The 24,669-nt window shown below is 42.3% G+C and overlaps 1 non-coding gene across 1 annotated transcript; it reads right to left on the bottom strand.

The window, feature by feature from the left end:
- Positions 1–10,153: 10,153 nt before the first annotated feature.
- TRNAC-ACA (transfer RNA cysteine (anticodon ACA)) lies at positions 10,154–10,225 on the bottom strand. Its single transcript has one exon. It is a non-coding gene; the product is annotated as a tRNA-Cys (tRNA).
- Positions 10,226–24,669: the final 14,444 nt, after the last annotated feature.

Below are 24,669 nucleotides of genomic sequence, written 5' to 3'. Positions count from 1 at the left end.
AGGTTGAGGGAATCCTTGTGCATTCTGTCCCGTCTTTATGCTGCTAACCGCAGGCATCTTCGCCTAGTCAATCCCACTCAGCAATTGCCCCAAGCCACACTCCCCATCCATCAAAACTCAGATGGTAGATGAAAGCAACCTGCTTTATTTTCAGACCTTAAGTGTAAAACGAATCCCACTTTAGAATCAGTCTAGCAGTCACTTTAGAAATGGTTTATAGTTTTGTCCTTGAACAGTAACGTTAAAATTTGGACATAACCTTTCCAATCTTCCTAGCCTGAAGATGAGCAAAACCTAGGGGCTGAAAATAACCAAGAGGATTTGAAATGGCTGGTGCACACCAAATTCCTTTTGTGATTAATAAATAACAAAATAATACACAATAAACACTCCACTTGAATAAGATTGAAAGATATTTTATGGTTTAGATTTTCACCATTTGGGGGGGCTCCTCGTTGAGGGACATAGAGCAATTCATTTTCAGCCTGTCTTTCTGTTATCTGATTTGAAGGTCTGTACATCAAAGAGGTGAGAATACCTAGAGCTGGGGTTGAGTAGGTGTGAATTCCAGATTGATGGCAATTAGTATTTTAATAAGGTATCAGGTTGAATAAGGTCCTTTTTATCCTGATGTCAGTCTGCTCTCAAAATAACTTTTCCCCCGAATCTAGACTGTTTGGATGAATTTTGTATTATTAGAATGTTTTCAAATGTTCTTAGCAACTCTCACCTGTTCTCCAGATGAACCTTGTAATTACATTGCCAATTTCCAAAAAGTAGTCCCATCAGCATATTGATTGGGTTTTTAATAAGTAGATAAACTAATCTGGGACAAATTAACATTTTTACAGTATTCAACCCTGGTATCTAGAAGTATGCATATGTCTCCATCTTTTTAAAACTTTTTTTAAAACTATTTAAATTTATAAGTAATAAGTATATTTTGCTGTTTTACCTCCCAAACTATACTCATCTTATGCTATTTTTTAAAAAGCAATTTCTGCTTTTATATCTGCCATTTCATTCCTTCTGTTTTCCTAAGATTAGTTTTAATATTTTTATATTTATTTTTTATGAAGTATAGTTAATTTATAAATTTTATATTTTAGGTATTCAGCAGAGAGATTCAGTGTTTTTTACAGATTATATTTCATTAAAAGTTATTAAAAGATAATGGCTATTACTCCCTGTGCTATACAATATATCCTTGTTGCTTATCTGTTTTGTACATGGTAGTCTGTATCTTTTAATTCCATCTTGCCTCTTCCCTCTTTCTCTCCTCAACTAGTAACCACTATTTTTCTATCGTGTGAGCCTGTTTCTGTTTTGCTATGTACATTAGTTTGTTTTACTTCTTGGATCATGCATGTGAACGATACAGTATTTGTCTTTCTCTGACCTCTTTCACTAGGCATAATAATCTCTTAGGCTTCCCTGGTGGTTCAGATGGTAAAGAATCAGCCTGCAATGCAGGAGGACCTGGGCCCATCTATATTGCAGATGGCTGAATTTCATTCTTTCTATGGCTGAGTAATATTCCATTATGTGTGTGTGTGTGTATACAGATATTTCCCCCAGTAGTCTTTTATCCATTTGTCTGTTGATGGACGTGGATTGCTTCCATATCTTGGCTATTGTAAATAGTGCTGCTATGAACATTGGGGTGCATGTATCTTTTTGAATTAGTGTTTTGTTTTTTCCCATATATATACCTAGGAATGGGCTTCTCTTGTGGCTCAGCTGGTAAAGAATCTGCCTGCAATGAGGAAGATATGGGTTCAATCCCTGGGTCCGGAAGATCCGCTGTAGAAGGGAAAGGCTACCCACTCCAGTATTCTGGCCTGGAGAATTCCATGGACTGTATAGCTGTATAGTCCATGGGGTCAATGAGCGACCTTGACTTTCACTTTCACTTTCACCCAGGAATGGAGTTGCTGTATCATTTAATTGTTCTAGTTTCTTTCTTTCTTTTTTTTGAGGAACCTCCAAACTGTTTTCCGTAATGGCTGCACTAATTTGCATTCCCACCAACAGCGTACAAGAGTTCTCTTTTCTCCACATCTTCACCAGCATTTGCCATTTGTAGATTTTCAGTTCAGTTCAGTTCAGTCACTCAGTCGTGTCCGACTCTTTGTGACCCCATGAATCGCAGTACTCCAGGCCTCCCTGTCCATCACCAACTCCCGGAGTTCACTCAGACTCACGTCCATCGAGTCAGTGATGCCATCCAGCCATCTCATCCTCTGTCGTCCCCTTCTCCTCCTGCCCCCAATCCCTCCCAGCATCAGGGTCTTTTCCAATGAGTCAACTCTTCACATGAGGTGGCCAAAGTACTAGAGTTTCAGCTTCAGCATCAGTCCTTCCAATGAACACCCAGGACTGATCTCCTTTAGAATGGACTGGTTGGATCTCCTTGCAGTCCAAGGGACTCACAAGAGTCTTCTCCAATACCACAGTTTAAAAGCATCAATTCTTGGATGACAGCAATTCTGACAGATGTGTGGTGATACCTCATTGTGGCTTTGATTTGCATTTCTCTAATAATTAGCAATGTTGAGGATCTTTTCACATGCCTGTTGGCCATCTGTACGTCTTCTTTGGAAAAAATTTCTATTCAGGTCTTCTGCCCATTTTTTGATTGAGTTGGTTTTTTTGACATTGAATTGTATGGACTATTCATACACTTTGGATATTAACCTTTTGTTAGTCATGTCATTTTCAAACATTTTCTCCCATATATAGGTTGTCTTTTTGTTTTGTTGATGTCTTCCTATCCTGTGAAGAAGTATTTAAGTTTAATTAGATCCAAGTTGTTTATTTTTGCTTTTATTTTTTTGCCTTGCATAATAGATCTAAGAAAATATTGCTGCAATTTATGTCAGAGTATTCTGCCTATGTTCTCTTCTAGGAATTTTATGGTATCATGTCATACACTTAGGTCTTTAATCCATTTTGAGTTTATTTTTGTGTATGGTATGAGGAAATGTTCTGAACTCAATGTTTTACATGTAGCTATCCAGTTTTCCCAGCATTACTTATTACTTATTAAAGAGACTATCTTTTTCCCCATTGCATATTGTTGCCTCCTTTATCATAGATTAATTGACCAGAAGCACATGGGTTTATTTGGGGGTTCTTTCTTCTGTTCCATTCATCTGTGTGTCTGCTTTGTGTCAGTACCATTCTATTTTGATTACTGTAGCTTTATAGGATAATCTGAAGCCTGCAAGGGTGGTACCTCCAGCTTTGTTCTTTTCTCAAGATTGTTTTGGCAATTCTTGTTTTTTTTTTAATAGTTCCATGTTAATTTTAGGATTACTGTTCTAATTCTGTGAAAACTGTCATGGGTATTTTGATGGAGGATGCATTAAATCTGTAGATTGTTTTAGGTAGTAAGGCCATTTTTAACAATATTCTTCCAATTCAAGAGCACAAGGTATCTTTCCATTTCTTTGTGTCATTTCTTTGTATTCTTATCCTTTTTTCATTTTACAAAATAAAAAAATGATTTGAGTCTGAGTTTACCTGTTAATAGTGCTTTGACTGCCTTCCATTGGACTTCATGTATTCATAGCTGATCTTTTTAAATTATTGTTTTCCTCTTTAAACTTTTAGTTATTTGGGGTAATAGCTGGATCATCAAAAAAGCAAGAGAGTTCCAAAAAAATATCTATTTCTGCTTTATTGACTATGCCAAAGCCTTTGACTGTGTGGATCACAATAAACTGGAAAATTCTGAAAGAGATGGGAATACCTGACCACTTGACCTGCCTCTTGAGAAACCTATATGCAGGTCAGGAAGCAACAGTTAGAACTGGACATGGAACAACAGACTGGTTCCAAATAGGAAAAGGAGTACGTCGAGACTGTATATTGTCACCCTGCTTATCTAACTTATATGCAGAGTACATCATGAGAAATGCTGGACTGGAAGAAGCACAAGCTGGAATCAAGATTGCTGGGAGAAATATCAATAACCTCAGATATGCAGATGACACCACCCTTATGGCAGAAAGTGAAGAAGAACTAAAAAGCCTCTTGATGAAAGTGAAAGAGGAGAGTGAAAAAGTTGGCTTAAAGCTCAACATTCAGAAAACAAAGATCATGGCATCTGGTCCCATCACTTGATGGGAAATAGATGGGGAAACAGTGGAAACAGTGTCAGACTTTATTTTTTGGGGGCTCCAAAATCACTGCAGATAGTGACTGCAGCCATGACATTAAAAGATGCTTACTCCTTGGAAGGAAAGTTATGACCAACCTAGATGGCATATTCAAAAGCAGAGATATTACTTTGCCAACAAAGGTCTATCTAGTCAAGGCTATGGTTTTTCCAGTGGTCATGTATGGATGTGAGAGTTGGACTGTGAAGAAAGCTGAGCACAGAAGAACTGATGCTTTTGAACTGTGGTGTTGGAGAAGACTCTTGTGAATCCCTTGGACTGCAAGGAGATCCAACCAGTCCATCCTAAAGGAGACCAGTCCTGGGTGTTCATTGGTAGGACTCATGCTGAAGCTGAAACTCCAACACTTTGGCCACCTGATGCGAAGAACTGACTCATTGGAAAAGACTCTGATGCTGGGAGGGATTGGGGGCAGGAAGAGAAGGGGATGACAGAGGATGAGATGGCTGGATGGCATCACCGAGTCGATGGACATGAGTTTGGGTAAACTCTGGGAGTTGGTGATGGACAGGGAGGCCTGGCGTGCTGCAATTCATGGGGTCGCAAAGAGTCGGACATGACTGAGCGACTGAACTGACTGACTGACTGAGAGGATGTGACCAAAAACTATTAACAGTAAAAATACCAATAGCTAGTATATATCGAGTGCTTATTATTTACCAACCACAGTAATAAGTTCTGTAAAAACTCATTTTGTCCTCATAATACCTATAGAAGGTAGGTATTATTAATCTTCACATTTTGCAGATTAAGAAACCATGGTTCAGTTAGTAAGCCAGAATGTGGCTCCACAATTTCTGCATTGTGCTTTCAATCCACATAGTAATCCCCACTCATCTGAACTTATTGAGATTGTCGTATGGGCTCTTATTTAAGTTCAGCTGTTGGTAATATAGCATATGTGCTTGATAAAAATGCTGTTGAAATTCATCAGTTTTGAAGTAGATCTATTAATGGACACTCCATTTGTCATTATTTGTATTGCCTCCCTCATAAAAGACCAAGAAGAGGTTTATTCAAGTCTCAATGGTCATGCTTCTCTCTGTGTCTCCTGATTGTGCCTGAAATAACTAAACCTTTTAAAATTTGTAAAGATCTGCCTGCCCGTCATTGAGCCTGTTTGCCACAGTTTCAATCCTGTCCTTTATTAACTCCAAAGTGAATTTTGAAAAATTATTAAAAAAAACAATATATTGCCTTTTGGTTTCCCCACAAGCCTATCTCCACTGTCTCTCTCTCTGTCTTTTTTTTGCCTCACTCCACTGCATTTTCATCTCAGCTTCTCCCATTACTTTATTCTGTTTTGTAGAAACTGTATCTTCTTACATACTACTAACGATATCATATTACCCTCTACAATTTTCTTCTAGTTTCAGAGGCCCTCCCCACCAAGCCATGAAAATTGCATCCTTCTTTCTCCCCATGCTTTCTCTTTTTTCTCTGTTTATCCTAAACTTGCTTCCTGCTAAGAGACAGGGCATGGGAGTATCATTGGCCTTACTCTCGGCCCCTTTCTTGCTCTGTATTCGGCTTGAGTGTCAATGTGCAGGACCCCTACTCTGGTTCCTTGGTCCTTCAGGCTTTTTGTACCCAGCTTTGCAGAACAGAAATGGGACCTCTTTCCCCCAGCTCAACTTCCTGATGCTCTGACCAATGTGAACAGTCAAGGACAATCTAGGCTTGCGTGCTGAATAGAGCTTGTCTCATCTCCATCTTGGCTACCAACAGTTTTTCTCAAATGTGCATCCAGAAACCCATGAGTTCTATGAGAGTTTTAAAATCCTGTCTTTTTACTTTTATAATAATCTGAAAGCATTTATTATTATAAAGATTAATTTCCATTTCAGTGATAATTTACAAATGGAAGACATTTGCACAGGGCCAAGGTTTCATTTTTTTTACATCACAGATCTTAATTATCATGAGTCATTATTAGCACAACTAGCAGATTTCCTGATTTTGATAATATTTTTTATATTAATAAAAAAAGAAAGCTCTTGTCTTTAGGAAGTAGACATTGGAGTAATTATGAATGTGAATGAAGGCTACAGAAATTTTTCAGATGAGTGTATGTGTGTATACTGTAGGCTTGTAGATTGATAAATGAGCAAGTGGGGCAAAATGTCAAAAACACGTTAACAACTGATGAATTTGGTGAAGCTTATATGGATGTTCTTTATATTTCTTACAGTTCTTAGGTGTGAAATCATATAAAAAATATTTTTTTAAGTGTCATGACTTTCATGGACCTAGGTTCGATAAGTGCTCTTAAAGTATACAATTTTTTTTTCCTTAAAAGTTATTCAAGTTGAGAAATGTGAGTAAATCCTCCACTATCCCACCAGGCTGACCAGTTTTAGAACCCCAGCCGTTTTCCTTTCCTGCTTAGAATGTTCCGCTGGTCCTTGAGCACCACATTTCTAGCCTGGCCCACAGGACTCTCCTGACATAACCCTTGCCCAGTCCCAGCTGCGACAACTCACTGCACTTAATTTAAAAGCACTAAGTATCAGTACTTGTGGCTTCATAGGAGGACTCTGTGGTTTCCCTCTTCTCTGCCTTCGGCCTGGTTTCTCATGTTGTACAAACTGCCATCTTCTAACTTGCCCTCCTTACACACCCTTCTTTCTTTAACTGAATAAGTGTTAAGCATTTGCTAAAGTCCAGTTCAGACTCCTCTTCCTCCAGGAAGCCTTTTTGAATCCTCTCAGGCTGTGTCCACTCTGGGCTCCAAGGGCCCCCCTGTGGGACCCTCCGTCACAGCCCTCTTACTGCTGTCTGTGTCTCCACTGGACTGTGAGCTCCAAAAAGGCAGAGAAGTCTGACCTAGCACAGTGACTGGGAACAGAGAGGACATTAGCCCTGAGGAGTAGAGAAGCTTAGCAGATGGTTAAGTGGGGTCCTGCCATGTGTGCAAGAAGAGAATAGACCCACCTTGTGATGGATGAGTTTAAAAGTTCCTAAAGTATCTGCCTTCTTTGAATGTCTCCCATGATTGTTTCTCAATGTTTGAAATTTCCACCTAATATCCTTTCTTAGTAATATTGGTTCTAAAAAGATAAAGTTTAGCTACACTTAAGTTTTCTGGTATGGATGACCTATTTGTGTGCATTTGCTAGTGGTAAGCAATCCTCCTGCCAATGCAGGAGATGCAAAAGATGTGGGTTTGATCCCTGGGTCAGGAAGATTCCCTGAAGAAGGAAATAGCAACCCACTCTAGTATTCTTGCCTGGAGAATCCCATGGACAGAGGAGATTCATGGGCTACAGTCCACAGGGTCTCAAAGAGTTGGACGCAACTGAGCGACATGTGTGTTATTATAACAGCACAGATGATCACCATTAATGAATATCCTATAGGTCTGTAAGCACTTTGATTTATAACTGATGTAAGTTTCTTGAGGGTCTCAACTATCTTTCCATGTATTTTTGTTCTTTCCAGCCCGGCAAAGTCCCTGAACATACTAAGTGCTCAATAAAAGTATGTTGTGTAAATAAGTGAATGAAAGACGTTCACATGTGTTATCTCAATAGATACTCACAGACAAAACCCAAAGCCAGGAGAGGTGGTTGACTACAAACCTTCCGACATCATTTACCTAAAGGAACGAACTGTTTGGAGTCAGAGAGGGGGCCACCCCAAAGTAACACACTTGTCTCATGAGTGTGTGCGTTTGCTCATGAACTGGGGCTAGCAAGAGTAAACTTTTTGAAGAGGAGGAATGATGATGGATTTACCTGAGCCTCAAGTAGGTGCTGAGATACCTTTTCTGAATCCCACGGATTCAACAAAGGGTTAATGGAAGCTTTTGAGCTGGCTAGATAATTAACAGGATTAAATCTCTACCTGTCAATTAAGCCAATATATTTGAGTATAATGCTATTTAATTCTGTTGCAGGAACAGTGCAATAAATCAAAGTTTACAGATGTCTTCAGCAAGCCCTTGATGGATGAAACACTGTAACTCAGAGGTGCATAGAAAATCTCAAATAAGATAACCTCCCATGTGATTAATATAGCTGTCTGCATTGGCATTGGCTCCAGAAGGTTCTAATCCAAACATGTTTAACATCACATACTTTATTGTGACAGATTTAGACACCAGAACTAACTAACCAGGCAAACGGTGCTTAATTATACTGACTCACTGTGGACCTCAGCCATAAAGCTGGGATGCAGAATTAGGTGTTAATTCCCATCACACACAGTCACATACAGCACAGGCAGCCCAGTGTCCAGAGTGCCTTCCAGGGTCTGGTGCACAAAGCACTGAGCAGAGGAATAATCTGATTCCTCTAAGGGACACTCCGCTTCTCTCTGTTCAGTGGTGCTTGTCTGCAGGCCTCGTTCAGACTGCCTGACCACCAAATGCCATTACTGATCACAAGGGGAAAAGAGACAAGTGAAGATGAACATGTCTATGAATATTTCCCCTTAAAAAACAAAAAGAATTGAGGTTCAAGATTTTTTTTTAAAATATTTATTTGGCTGTATTAGGTCTTAATTGCGATGAGTAGGATCTTCCTTGTGTCATACAGGATCTTTCATCGTGGCTTAGTAGCTGTTGCATGATGGCTTAGGTTCTCCAAGGCATGTGGGATCTTCATTTCCTGATCAAGGATTGAACCTATGTCCCCTGCGTTTGTTGTTGTTGTTTAGTCATTAAGTCATGTCCAAGTCTTCTGTGTCCCCATGGACTGTCCCCTACCAATCTCCTCTGTCCATGGGATTTTCCAGGCAAGGATACTGGAGTGGGTTGCATTTCCTTCTCCAGAGGGTCTTCCTGACCTAGGGATCGAATCAGTGGTCAAACCTGCATCTACTGGATTGGCAGGTGGATTGTTTACTGCCATCAGGGGAAGCCCCTTCCCTGCATTGCAAGACAGATTTTTAACTACTGGACTACCAGGGAAGACCCCTCAAGTCTTTTTTAATAAACAAAGTTGGTACCTACTAAAATACATTTACATGATTGGAAGTCTATTGTTGAACAGACTTGGATAAATACTTGTTAACATTCAGTATTTATTCTGGAAAACAATTCCAAAAGCATGGCCTTCTAAACAGGTATACAAATTTCGTTATCTAAGTGGGCTAGAAACTTGCAGATAGAAACAGCTAGAAACAACTCCCAGCCCTGTTGCTGAGCTGAACTTACTCAGAGAGGACCCCTCTCTGTCCCATAGGAGAAGCAAAATATGCAAAATTGATGCTAATTTTCCCAATAGGATCAAGTTGTCAGATTCCATCTGTGCTAATGTCATACCGGAACCATAGAGGAATGGGTCTCAGTCATTGCTTGCTGACGGACTGAAGGATCAATAAGGTGTGACACCTGTGCAAAGATGGTGTGAGACAGACATAAAGCAAAACAATGGTCTCTGCTCTCAGGACATGCCTAATTTATTGGGGAGAGCATCTCAACACATAGTAAGAATCAGTTATGGTGTTGGCTATACATGAAATAAGAATTCAGTGAGGAGAGACCAGTGTGGGCTGCAATTAACCAAGATAATCTTCATAAAGATTAGGCTAACTATGGAGAACAGTGTGGAGATTCCTTAAAAAACTGGAAATAGAACTGCCTTATGACCCAGCAATCCCACTGCTGGGCATACACACTGAGGAAACCAGAATTGAAAGAGACATGTGTACCCCAGTGTTCATCGCAGAACTGTTTATAATAGCCAGGACATGGAAGCAACCTAGGTTTATCAGCAGATGAATGGATAAGATGTGGTACACATACACAATGGAGTATTACTCAGCCATTAAAGGGAATACATTTGAATCAGTTCTAATGAGGTGGATGAAACTGGAGCCTATTATACAGAGTGAAGAAGTGAAGTCGCTCAGTCGTGTCCGACTCTTTGCAACCCCAGGAACTGTAGCCTACAACACTCCTCCATCCATGGGATTATCCAGGCAACAGTACTGGAGTAGGTTGCCATTTCCTTCTCCAGAGGATCTTCCCAACCCAGGGATCGAACCTGGGTCTCCTGCATTGTAGGCAGATGCTTTACCATCTGAGCCACCAGGGAAGTCATTATACAGAGTGAAGTAAGCCAGAAAGAAAAACACCAATACAGTATACTAACACATATATATGGAATTTAGAAAGATAGTAACGATAACCCTGTATGTGAGACAGCAAAAGAGACAGGTATATGGAACAGTTTTTTGGACTCTGTGGGAGAGGACAAGGGGGGATGGTTTGGGAGAATGGCATTGAAACATGTATAATATCATATATGAAATGAGTCACCAGTCCAGGTTCGAAGCATGATACTGGTTGCTTGGGGCTGGTGCACTGGGATGACCCAGAGGGATGGTATGGGAAGGGAGGTGGGAGGGGGGTTCAGGATTGGGAACACGTGTACACCCGTGGTGGATTCATGTTGATGTATGGCAAAACCAATACAATACTGTAAAGTAATTAACCTCCAATTAAAATAAATAAATTTATATATAAAAAAGATTAGGCTGAGATGGTTAGAGAAAGTGGAGGCTTTGGACAGAGACAATGAAATAGGATGTTCAAGATGGGAGAAAACACAGAAGTATGGAAGTAGAAATTGATGTGTTGAGTCAGGGAGGCATTTAAAGAATGTGTATTACCTGTTAGTGGTGGGTGGGATGGGTGTGATAACACCACCCAGAAAAGCACCCAGAGAAGTCTAAACCTAAAACCAGTGTCAAAAGAGAGACATTCGACATAATTGGGTAAAGATGTGACAACATGAGAAGAGGGTTTTAAGAACCTTCATCTAGCAGGGGGTGTGTAGAATGAACTGGAGAAGAACAAGATGAGTTGGAGCAGGCAGGTAGGAAGCTATTGCAAAATCTTGACTTTGGTAGTCAGAGAAGAATTAAGACAAAAGGGATCAACCCAGGAGAATAAAGGGAAAATGACCCAAATTCTCTCTATTTCCATTTTGCAGCTGTAAATTTTGCCAAGTGGAAATATAAATAATGTCTGTGATAGACTCCCCAAATACCTATTCCACCCAAATGCTCATCCTCTTACACCTGAGCTGATGGTTCTCAACCAATTATGACGATTTTATCCTTCTCACCAGTGATGGCTTCAGGATTGTGCTTGTGATCACTTCTGACCAATGGGAGGTAGCTTCTGGGAAATATTTTCTCTCTGTAAGTAAGAAACACAAGATGGGATGATCTCTTATAACCTTCTGAACATCATCCTGTGTAGATGTGATGTCTGGAACTGTTGTACTGCCTCACTACCAACTTCAGAAAATAATCTAAGTCCTTGATGATGTGATCAAGCTGCTGGATGGGCTAGCCCTGAACCCCACAAAGCCCCTAGACTCTTAAAAATGTGAGATAATTCAGCTCCTTACTGTTTCAGTTTGTTTGTGTAGGGGTGGGAGGGTTGCTGCTGCTGCTAAGTCACTTCGGTCATGTCCGACTCTGTGCAACCCCATAGACAGCAGCCCACCAGGCTCCCCCGTCCCTGGGATTCTCCTGGGATTCTCCAGGCAAGAGCACTGGAAGTCCCTCAGTGCTCTTAGTGACCCCATGGACTGCCTTCTCCAGGGAGTTTCCAGGGTTGCTGGAGTGGGGTGCCATAGTCAAACATTCTAATTGCAGTTCTGTCTTCTTGAGGTGAGGATAGAAAACTTTTGTGACAATGGCACCCCACTCCAGTACTCTTGCCTGGAAAATCCCATGGACGGAGGAGCCTGGTAGGCTGCAGTCCATGGGGTCGCTAAGAGTCGGACACAACTGAGTGACTTCCCTTTCACTTTTCACTTTCACGAATCGGAGAGGGAAATGGCAACCCACTCCAGTGTTCTTGCCTGGAGAGTCCCAGGGATGGGGGAGCCTGGTGGGCTGCCATCTATGGGGTCGCACAGAGTCGGACACGACTGAAGTGACTTAGCAGTAGCAGTACACGGAAAAGGAGGAGGAGTTGTGATTCAAAAGTTTACAACACAATTTAAGACTTGTTTTTAAATCATTTCATGAATCTGTTGCTAAGCAAAACATACAATTTCAATTATGGCACAACAAACAGATTATGTAATCCTCAGATTTACTAAAATTGGTATTTTCCTTCCATTCCCACTAACAAAGATGCCACTAACTCAAATGGAAATTAGTGCCTTCCTGCTTACTTTGCAGGAATAATTATTAGTGATTGCCATCTATATTTTTATTATTCTTCAAGAACTCTGTGGGATGGTGGCTGAGATTTTAACTACTAATATTCTGAGTGATTTCAGTTCATTTTAAGAGTTGACTATAGCTATAGCAGGCTAAAAGCCCACACTGTACTGGTTAGGATAAGCTAGGTGATGCTGCAGTAACAATGTAAATATCTCAGGGGCTTAACAGTAAATGGTTCCTTCTCACTCACATAAAGTCCACTTTGAATCTAGAAAACTGTCTGGGCAACTGTACTCCATGTGATGATTCAGCGGCACCAGATATTCATTTGACTCACCCCACCCAGGCTTCCAGGATCACCATGGCAGGAGAATAGAGGGCTGGAGAGTCTTACCTCATCAAATAAGCATTCAGTCCTGGAGAATGACACCCCAGTTACAACCCACTGACAGGCACTAATCACATGGTCTGCCTGACCACCAGGAAAGCAGGGACATGAAACCCACCTGTACGCCCCCCAGAGAGAGAATAACTAGGTATGAGTGTGGTATTAGCATACGCAAACTATTATATATAGAATGGATAAACAAGGTCCTACTGTATAGGACCCAATCCATCCCAGGCTCCAATCCATTCCTCCCCCTCGATAACCCCAAGTCTGTTCTCCATGTTTGTGAGTCTGGTTTTGTTTCATATATAAGTTTGTGCTGTGTTTTAGATTCCACATATAAGTGATTTCAGGCTTCCTTGGTGGCTCAGTGGTAAAGAATCCACCTGTCAAGCAGGAGACGTGGGTCCAGAAGATCCCCTGGAAAAGCAAATGGCAAACTGCTCCTGTATTATTGTCTGGAAAATCCCATGGACAAAGGAGCCTGGCGGGCTACAGTCCATGGAGTTGCAAAGAGTCAGACATGACTTAGCAAGTAAACAGCAGCAGCAACACAAGTGATATCATATGGTATCTGTCTGTCTCTTTCTGACTTAACTTCACTTAGTATGGTGACCTCTTGGTCCATCCATGTTGCTGCAAATGACGTTATTCTTTTTTGTGGCCCTCGCAAGGGTTCAATGTGTGAACCTCATTCATCATGTGTGTTATGGGAGGTGGGGAAGTAGACCTGAGGACTACTGTCTTGGCAAAGGCCCTGTTTGTTTTGGCCTCTTCCCTGTTTGTTTTGCTTGCGTTCCGGCGGCTGGACTACTGGGTTAGGGGACAGCAGAGGCTTCTCCAACAAGAAAACGTGCATGACTTCCGTTTCAGGAGGGTTGTTCCTCTCTGAGTGCTAGGTCCTGGGAGGGCTGTCCTGGTGGGAGGAGCAGCTCTGTTCCATGCACTTTCTCCTTTCTTGTTGCGCCCCCTACCCTCCAGGGCATTGGGTCTGGATGGCCAAAGCTGGGTCACCTCGCCTACATGCTGGCTTGCAGAAATTTAGGGAAGGTTCCCTGGTGGCTCAGAGGGTAAAGAGTCTGCCTGCAATGTGGGAGACCCAGCTTTGATCCCTGGGTCAGGAAGATCCCCTGGAGAAGGAAATGGCAACCCACTCTAGTATTCTTGCCATAAAAATCCCATAGACAGAGAAGCCTGGTGGGCTACAGTCCATGGGATCACTAAGAGTTGGACATGACTGAGCGACTAACACACACACAATTTTCTTTTAGTTAGAATGCTGCTTTTTTTTTTTGCCATGCCACATGGCATATGGTCTTTTAGTTCCCTCACCAGGGATCAAACCTATGCCCCCTGCAGCGGAAGCATGGAGTTTCCCATTGGCCCACCAGGGAAGTTCCAAGGGAAAGTGATTTTCTTTTTTTAGTCATTCTCTTATTTTTATTTTCCTTATTAGAAACAGGGAATATATTTTGATATACTGTTACTCACAAAACAACCAAGAATCTCATGTGTTTACCGGCAGGAACAGTGTTGTCACGGGAATTGCCCACTGCAGCCACTTACCGTGGTGGCCCCTGAAAGCACATCAGTGGCTGCGGGCTGCTGCCTCTTTTTTTTTTTAAGAGTGCTTTTTAACATTTTATTTATTTGTTTTTTGGTTGCTCTGGGGCTCGAGGGCTTTCTCTAGCTGCAGTGAGCAGGGACCACTGTCTAAGGTGTGGTGCTTGGGCTTCTTGCTGCACAGGCTTCCAATTGCAGTGACTTCTCTTGTTGCGGAGCATGGGATCTACAGCACGCGGGCTCAGTTGCCTCAAGGCATGTGGAATCTTCCCAGACCAGGGATTGAACCCATGTCCCCTACACGGGTAGGAAGACTTTTAACCACTGAACCACGAGGGAAGTCCTGAAAGTAATTTTCTTATAAGCAACAGTGGCAGGTGTTGGGGTAATAATTGCAGTCTCTCACACTCATGCCAACCAGTTATTCCTTACTCGCTTCTTCTTTGGTAATTCTGTGAAGGGCCAAGTCTATTGGCTCAGGAACAGCAGGAACCCAGAGCATGAGGGGGAAATATATTATCACAAATGCAGAGTGTCTCATTCGGCGTGACCAGCTGTTTCCTTGTGCCAGTGAGAACAGAATGTAAAACATAGTCTTAAAATTCAGTGCAGAGACACACAGTTGATATAGGAAAGGACTGTCTTTTGGAGGGGTTAAAACATTGTAAGCTGGGATATTGTAAAAGACTGTCAAATCATCTTTCCTGCAGTCTCTTTCAGAACGCCATTGTTAGTGATCATTTCTGCCTGGAAAGCAGAAGGTGAGCAAGGTGACCCCTTGAACTCCCTCCAGATTTATGATTTTTATTACTGTGATCCCTAACAGGCATGTCATTCCTGCCATACCCTCCCAAAAGCAACTTAAAAAAATAACCTGTGTAAAAAGAAATGCTATCAGAGAGGGGGGAAAGTCAATTCCTAAATAATTCTACTTTCATGTTAGGAGATTTCCTTTCTTCTATTGTTCTGGTTTAGGCCATTTGCATGGAAACTGAATCATCATCCATCCACTAGCGTTACTTCTCCTTGTGTTCGTGTTCTCGCCTGTTCGGTGATGTGACAGTCGGTCGCCGTGGAGATGCCTGCGTGTGGCAGGAATACAGAATGTCATCATTTCAGGTGTCGGATGACTCTCTCCATCCCTGGCTGATAGTTTCTGTGATAGTTCTGGCTCCTGAGCTGCTCTTATAAGAGCAAGGAAGATCTCCTGTTGAAAAGAATTCTTTTGATTAATATTTTGAAAACTTATTTCTTTTCTTATTCTCAACTCGCATGTATGGTGTCCATCCAAAGTCACCGTCACTTTACAGTTATGGCAATTCCAAATGTCAACAGAAGAATATCTCCTGGGTTGCAGTCTTGCAGAAAATAAGGTGATGCTATGCATTCATGAGCAACACATCAGAGTCCCCGGGGCTGGGAGTGAGCTGACATTTGGCAGAAGCCCAGAAGGTAACTTTATTTCAAGGGTCTGGGTAGTTTGCTGTCTCTCCCCAAACATATTTCTCAATCAGCTGACATTTTATAACTTAAAATTCCTTCTTTGGTCATCTGCTAAAAGGCAAAAGCTGCCTTTGGTCTCCCACCCCCATCCAGTTACCTGAAAAAGAGACAAGGGCTCTGGAAGATGAGGTTGGAAGGGAAATGCACAAAACACAGGAAGAAGGAGAAAGGGGCAGCTGGGGATGCGAGAACCAACATCCTTTTCTTAGAATTTTCCTTGAAGGCAAGAAGAATGCATGGCAGAGCTAATGAATGCAGGACAATGCATCCCTCCCCTGCCCAGCTCGAGTCACCTGCAACTCAATGGAAAGTTTCCATGCAAGGTGATGGCTAACTTTCTCAAGCACCTGTTATGCTTTTTTATTTTTTTGTTCTGTTTTAAACTGAAGTACAGTTGATTTACAATGTTCTATTAATTTCTGCTGTACAACCAAGTGATTCAGTTATAGATACATTATTTTTCATATTATTTTCTACTATGGTTTATCACAGGGTATTGAATTTAGTTCCATGTGCTGTAGAGTAGGACCTTATTACCTATTAAGTATATAATAGTTTATATCTGCTGATCCCAGACTCTCAATCCATCCCTCTCCTACCCCCGCCCCCTTGGCAACCACAAGTGTGTTCTCTGTGTCTGCTGAGTCTTGCTTCTGTTTCATAGATACGTTCGTTCATGTCATATTATAGATTCCACATGTAAGGGATACCACATGGTATTTTTCTTTCTCTGACTTACTTCACTTGGTATGATAATCTCTAGGTCAATCCATGTTGCTGCAAATGGCATTATTTCTTTCTTTTTTATGGCTGAGTTCTATTCTATTGTGTATACACCACATCTTATTTATGCATTCATCTGTCGATGGACATTCAGATTGTCTCCATGTCTTGGCTATAGTGAATAGTGCTGTCACTTTTGAAGGCTTTCTCTGACCTCATACTAGGAGTATGTTTAGCTTGCTTGCGGAGAGGCCATAATTGCAGGGAGTTAAAGACCCAGGTGCAAACTTCAAGCCAGTAAGATAGAACTGGATAGATCAAAACCTCAGGTTCCTCATGCCTCAGTGTGGGACCATCCTCTTCATTGTCAGACTTCACTGGAAGGCTTTAATTGTGTTTGCTAAATGCATGCTTATTCTCAGCTTTATTTCTGGAAGCTGAAAGTGAAAGTGAAGTAGCTCAGTCTCGTCTGGAAGCTTAACTGGGTCATGAAGTCTAACTGCAGCTTGAACTTTCTCATCCTTCATCACAGGCTAAATGTAAAGATACTTGTAAAGTTTGAATGAAATTGTGTTTCTTCATTTTCCGTTAACTATGAAGGAAAGTGATGATATCTTTAAAAATGGAAATTGTTCATTCTGTGACTCATGATCAATTCCAAGGGGATCAATTCCAAGGGAATCAATTCCAAGGGAAAAATCACTTGAGTGTTCCTCAAGTTTCTGGGAAGACCCCAGCAGGATTGCGCCCTGGTTATGCACAGTGACGACCCTCATTCACATGCTTTGCTGACTTTCCATCCTCCTATCTCACTTCCTTTCTCTTTTTTAATTTAAATATATGTTACTTATTTGGCTGTGCCAGGTGTTAGTTGCAGCATGCAGGATCTTTATTTATGTCACTGGAACACTTAGTCTTAGCATGTGGGATCTAGTTCCCTGACCAGGGATTGAACCTAGGCCCCCTGCATTTGGGAGCATGAAGTCTTAGCCACTGGACTGCCAGGGAAGTACCCCATCTCACTCTCCCACTTGCTCACCACATTTCTTGTTCCTCACTTCCTGAATAAACTGCTTGTCCCCAATTCCATACACAGGGTGTGCTTTTGAGGGAACTCAGACCGGGACAGCATGTCTTCTCAAAATAGTCACTACCGTTTCATATCCCATGTCACCCAGCACTCTACATCATTTTTTCCCAAGTCCCCACAGAGAAACATCTGCTTCAGTCTCACCCTTTCCACAGCTGTTCTCTGATGCCTACTCAGTCCCATCTCCACATCTTTCAACACAATCTTGCCCTCCCTGGAAGAGCCTCCCAACCTTTCTCCCCACCTAAGTCCTTCAAGACCCAGGAGCCAGTCCTGCACATTTATGACAAAGTGATTTGCCAACATTGTAGACTTTTTGATGACTTCAGGTCATCTACTTTGCCTCCTGACCATCTCTGTTTCATTGCTTCATTAGATACTAGTCTATATCACTGATCCTATCAAAATAAAGATGACCTGATGACCAATGGTCTGTCTATATGCCTCAAATGACAAATGCTAGTCATCAAAACAGCTACAGACATGGCTTGATTAAAATTAGGGGACTTGTGCAAGAGGCGTGTGTGATTCTCTGGGCAGAAGCAGTAGTGTGTTCTTATTTTCTTTCAGTGGAAAATGGTAAATTTCACACACATGGAGAGCAAATAGAATTGTGACTTATGCTTCACAATTTATATAATTGATTTCTTGGATTTTTGATAGGTCCATCATGCCTTCAACAAATATTTCTTTCCTCCCTAGGAAGTTAGTCATATGGTGTTGGGAGGGGGTAGTCCAGGGAGCCCTGATTATTTTCCTTTCTTTCAATTGCAAGGCAATTACTGCCTAAATCATTTATTTGGCACTTTGCAGAAGCCATCTTGCATTTTTAATTTTTCTACCCACAAAAGCCTTGCTTCCCCAGGCAGGCGTCTTGCCTTTTACTTCTCCCAGGATCTGATAATTGCCAGTCGTCTAAAAATAGAAAAATAATTTTTTCTTGTTATTGATGAGAATGCTGACACTTTTCTGAAATGCATTATGAAATTTTCTGCCTTCCTTAAGAGAGACGTTGGCAGAATTGGGTCTCAGCAATCGTACCACACACTGTGAGGTTTCCTCACTGAGTTTAGATTTCTACCTTCCTCTTCTTTAACCAGCTCTTCTGCTCTCACCCATCTCAAATGACTCCTCTTTCTACAAGTCTCTTCCCAGTTCCCAAACTATAGTCTCTTGGAGGCTAGGGATCCAGTGTCCCAGCTGGGACTTGGCTTAGGGTGAAGAAGGTACCAGATGTCTATCTTTTGTTCAGCTCTGGGATGGACATATCCAGTGCTCAGAGACCATCCTCCCCACATCTCCAGACTGGGGCTGTTAGTTGCAGAATGCCTCCTGTCTTCTCAGGTTGGCCAGGTCAGGGCAATGCATGGCCAGTATCAAATGATGCATTGACAACCTAAAAGCCAGTATGCAACCGCCATGCATGGCTGTGACTCATGCAATGTCATTTCTAGCCTTAGTTTTCCATGATTCCAGAACTGGAACAAAATGTAAGGCAATTCGCTTTCTCAGAATTTAGAAGTACCTATTGATCCTCAGCAGCTCTGCCCACCCAGGACAACCTTCCCCAGCACTCCCCTCTATTAAATTTACTTTGGCCCATGGCTAGAAAAGTTTATCCCTTAGGGGGAAATCAACCTTAGGCAGCCATCCTGGATCCACTACAGAAACTAACTTCAACCCATGTCCTATTCAAGGTGATATGGTAACATTAAAATTCCCATTCCAATGGGGGCGGGGGCGGGGAAGAATGCAACCTACAAGGCATTTAAAAAGGTTTGCTATCTCTTTTCTACAAATGAGGTATGTTGGTTGTATAAGCAACCTGCTGTTGCATGCAAAAAAAGAGTATAACTGAACAACTGGTCCTGTCTGTAATTCAGGGTCTTAGGAAATTTGAGCTACATCATTTGTGGGCATTGGGCTTCTCTGTTTTAGTGGACTAAATTATCACAATATTTCATATACATGTTCCCTCCTGCAGTGTCAAAACCCTGCCAGAAAAGCTGTCTCTGGCAAAAAAAAAAAAAATAGAATGGAGGGAACTTTGGTTCCCCTTTGACAGAAAATCCTGGTAAAATTCCATTTTCATGGATATTTTAGGTTCTGTGCATGCCCAATCAGAAACAACTCCTCTGTGCTGCCAACAAGCTGTTGATGACTGTTGGTGGAAAGTTTCTGTAGCTGAGTGAAGTTAGCTAAAAAATGTCCCCATGTCAGGAGTGGGCTTCCCAGTTGGTGCCAGTGGTAAAGAATCCACCTGCCAATGCAGGAGACACAAGAAATGTGGGTTCAATCTCTGGGTCAGAAAGATCCCCTGGAGAGAGAAATGGCAACCCACTCCAGTATTCTTGCCTAGAAACTTCCATGGACAGATGAGCCTGGCCACGAGGTCGCAAAGAATCAGACACTACTGAGCACGCGCATGCATGCATATGCTTCTCTCTCATTTCGTCCTCCTTCCTCCCCCTCTGTGTCCACAAGTCAGTTTTGAATGACTGTGCCTCTATTCTGGGGCTTCCCAGGTGGCTCTAGTGGTAAAGAACCTGCCTGCCGATGCAGGAGACATAAGAGATGCTGGTTTGATCCCTGAGTCAGGGAGATCTTCTGGAGATGGAAATGACTACCCACTCAAGTATTCTCGCCTGGAAAAGTCCATGGACAGAGGAGCCTGGGGGGCTACAGTCCATGGGGTCGCAAAGAGTCAGACATGACTAAAGTGACTGAGCAAGCACACATCAACAGTGGTTCAACTGAGGAGAATCATGGAAAATGATAGTGAAACCAGCAATTTCTAGGGAAAATTCACCACCTTTTTGGCAATCTAAAAGGCTATCATTCAGGGACTTCTCTGGTGTCTAAGACTCCGTATTCTCAATGCAGGGGCCCAGGTTCAATCCCTGGTCTGGAAACTAGATCCCACATGCTGCAACAGAGATCCCATGTGCCACTAAGACCTGGCACAGCCAAGTAAGTACATTTTTTTTTTTAATGAGAGCGCATGCTTAGTGACTTCAGTCATTTTTGAATCTTTGCAACCCTACAGACTGCAGCCTGCCAGGTTCCTCTGTCCAGGGGATTTCCCAGGCAAGAATACTGGAATGGGTTGCCATTTTCTCCCTCCAGGGGATCTTCTCAACCCAGGGACCGAACCAGCATCTCTTATGTCTCCTGTATTGGCTGGCAGGTTCTTTACCACTATCACTGCCTGGGAAGCCCAGGTGTATGCATGCACTACAGATAACTTTGTGGTCCAATATTAGGCCAAGGTGTACTTGGCGATCTTGTGACAACACTAGCTGATGAGCAAGGTGACATTCTCAGATATGCTTTGTATGGACAAAGATGAGGCCAGTGAACTCCAGTTAGGGCCAGAGGCATTACCCACATTCATTTAGTCTCACAATCTGCCGCATAGGTTCTGGGATAGGTATTTATCCTCATTTTATAAACAAGCCTCAGAAAACTAAAACAATCTGCCCAAGGTCACCCAGATAGTAAGAATCAGGACCAGCATTAAAACCTATGACTTTTCCATTGAAGCTACATACACATTCTCAGGAAGATGCCTATTTTGAAACAAAGTTTCTGGTGATACAAGTTCTCTGCCATGACAGTCAAAATATGGAGCCATCCTAATGCCAGGGCACTGCCCAGTCGGATGGGAGCCAGTAGTAAATAATGTATACAGCCATCAGGGTGCATATCTGCTGAATACCCGCCCTTCCTCAGCAGTCCACGAATCGAGCTTCAGCACTCTCTGATGATAGAAGAGAGTCTGACTGGTCATTGTCATCAAAATACTTTTTATTTCAAGTAATATTTTTGATGACAGAGAAATGTAGATTGATTGCATAAAAAGACAAAATATTTGAAGGCATAAAGAGGAAATAAAAATTGTATGTAATTCACACACCCATATACTCTTGCTGTACATTAAATCTTGCTTCTTTTTTAAAATATGTTCCCATATTGTTAAAAAAAAAAAAAACTCTTATGACATTATGTACAGGGCTGCTTAATATTTCACTTTAGGGATGTAGCATAATTGATTTAACCTTTCTCTTCTTATAGCAAATTTTGAATATTTCCAAGTTTTTGTTTGTAGAAATAATGCTTTGGTAAATATCTTTGTGCCTGAAGCTCTATTTGCCTGTCAGTTTATGTCCTTCAGAAAATTCTTAGAACAGTTGCTGGTATTCACCTAATATTGTAAACCTGAATTCTAAACTGATTATTATTTTCTAGTTCAGCTCCTCAGTGAAATGCTGGGAACTGGTTAAATGTAAAACCTGATTTCAGTCTTTTGGCAAACTTGGGGAGAGTTCACAAACTCTGGAGTGTTCACATATTTTCCCATTTGAGTAACTGCCACATAGAGGATTCCTACCACACTGTTGGAGACAAAGGCAAGGCTTCAGGAATGGGTGAGATTAGAGCTGGTCCTTGAAGTGAACCATGCAGCAAAGACCTCCAGCAAGAAACAGCCCCTGTGGTGAGCCAGAGGCAGAGCCGGTGGTTAACATTTGCCCTCCCTCAGAGTTCTAGAGGCTAAGAGGGCCGGGTGCTCAGGAAAGCTTGTGAGATGTGACAGGATGACACAGGGTATATTCATGCTGTAATCCTCATTCAGAGACAAAGTCTCTTAGTGCTTTTCTCTGTGGAACCACTACTAACAATACTTTTAAATGTCGCTTTAAGGACTTTAGGGGCTTCCCTGGTAGAGAATCCGCCTGCAGTGTGGAAGACCTGGGTTCAATCCCTGGGTTGGGAAGATCCCCTGGAGAAGGGAAAGGCTACCCAGTCCAGTATTCTGGCCTGGAGAATTCCATGGACTGTGTAGTCCTTGGGGTCGCCAAGAGTTAGACAAGACTGAGCGACTTTGGCTTTGCTTCACTTCTTCAGGGACTGACCTGGTGGTCCAGGGTTAAGACTCCATGCTTCCACGACAGGGTGTGTAAGTTCGATCCCTGGTCAGGGAACTAAGATTCTGTATCCTGCATGTCATGTGATGTGGCCAAAAATAATAATAAAGAAATAGTGTTATTGTTACTTCTTTTACATTTGCACTAGCACTGTTAGTACTTCTATATAATTCACGGGACAAAGAGCTATTCTCAATGGAAAACAACAAATACATTAACTGAATAAAATGAAAATGCAACATATCAAAAAAAATTTTTTAATCGCTTTAGCTCAGCATAGGTTTGGCATGCCTATATTTGCAAGTGTGGCCATTAGACCACGGAAATGGAGTCTTCATCTCTGACCCTCCACCTGGGAGGAAAGAGGCAGAGTAAACAGAACTCAGTCAGGCGCTGAGTCTGGATTAGACCCTCAGCCCCCCTGTGACCCCTCCCTCTGCCCAACTGTCTCCCCATCTTGGCCTCCTATTACCCAGTGAGTCATCCGCTGCCTCCCTCGTCTGGCAGGCTGGCTGCCTGATGAACCACGGGGCTTTAATGGCTGAGACATTTTTTTGCTGCTCAGCGTGTCCACCTTTCACATAGAAGATCTCGCCTCCCCTCCTGTGTCTACATGTGGATTTCCAGTGGGGGAAAAGAGCACACAAAAATGAAGGAAAGGAAACAAGAAGGAAAACAGGACAGAAAGGATGTTCTGGAATTGTTTCTCTGGACGCTTGGGAGCAGGGGACTGAAATGAAACCAATGGAGGACCACCTCTGTGCCCCTCCCGCTGAGCCCCACGTCCAGCTCAGGCTTCACGGCTCCCTTTCTGTATGTGGTTGTCAGGAGCGGCAGCCCTGTAATCTGTAAATCATGTCACATGGATTCACTTTCTTAATTGCATTTTTCATAGGCTATTAAAACGAATTTGGACTTGACCCTGTTAAACAACAGGGACCCATCACAAGTTCTTAGTTGAGAGAAATAGTTGAATGTAGCGGTTTATATTTTGTATCTGCCAGAATGGTGGCAGAAATGAATGGCATGTTCCCAGTTGGTGCTTGAAGGAAGTTCATTAAAGAGACAAAGTACAATGGGGTGGGTGGAGAATAGCAAATGGAGCAAAGGAAAGTGTGGGAGACCCTGAACAGTTACTGCAACAGACGGCGGGGAGCTGTGGCCTCTGATGGAGGAACAGAGCGTGGTTGGGATGGAGGGAGCCAGAAAGAACCTGGCTCCCGCCCTCCAGTCTCCTTCAAAAGCCTCCCATTGGCTAAACGTGGGTGTGAGACCCAGTGTGGGGGTCCGGGGGGCAGGCAAGGGAGCCCTCAGACACCGTGCATTCAGGTCAGCTTCCCAGGGTCAGAGCCAGAGACAGGTAGGCACATGAGGTGCTGGGTCTAACAGAGAAGATCTAGTCTGCACTTGTGTAGTATATTCTGACATCCAGAGGCAGAGACACGTAGATCTTAATATAGAGATCTATCTTTAAACATATTTTACAGGTTTCTTTTAAATTTTATTTTACATTGAAGCACAGTTGATTTACTGTGCTGGTTGTGCTGGTTTCAGGTGTACAGCAAAGTGATTTAGCTATACCTAGGAACCAGAGATCAAATTGCCAACATCCACCGGGTCATCAAAAAAGCAAGAGAGTTCCAGAAAAACATCTATTTCTGCTTTATTGACTATGCCAAAGCCTTTGACTGTGTGGATCACAATAAACTGGAAAATTCTGAAAGAGATGGGAATACCAGACCACCTGACCTGTCTCTTGAGAAACCTATATGCAGGTCAGGAAGCAACAGTTAGAACTGGACATGGAACAACAGACTGGTTCCAAATAGGAAAAGGAGGACGTCAAGGCTGTATATTGTCACCCTGCTTATTTAACTTATATGCAGAGTACATCATGAGAAACGCTGGGCTGGAAGAAACACAAGCTGGAATCAAGATTTCTGGGAGAAATATCAATAACCTCAGATATGCAGATGACACCACCCTTATGGCAGAAAGTGAAGAGGAACTAAAAAGCCTCTTGATGAAAGTGAAAGAGGAGAGTGAAAAATCTGGCTTAAAGCTCAACATTCAGAAAACTAAGATCATGGCATCTGGTCTCATCACTTCATGGGAAATAGATGGGAAAACAGTGGAAACAGTGTCAGACTTTATTTTTGG

Source organism: Bos mutus, chromosome 4, assembly GCF_027580195.1.
Source record: "Bos mutus isolate GX-2022 chromosome 4, NWIPB_WYAK_1.1, whole genome shotgun sequence".
Taxonomy (NCBI): Eukaryota; Metazoa; Chordata; class Mammalia; order Artiodactyla; family Bovidae; genus Bos; species Bos mutus.
This window is presented reverse-complemented; position numbering and strand designations above follow the sequence as displayed.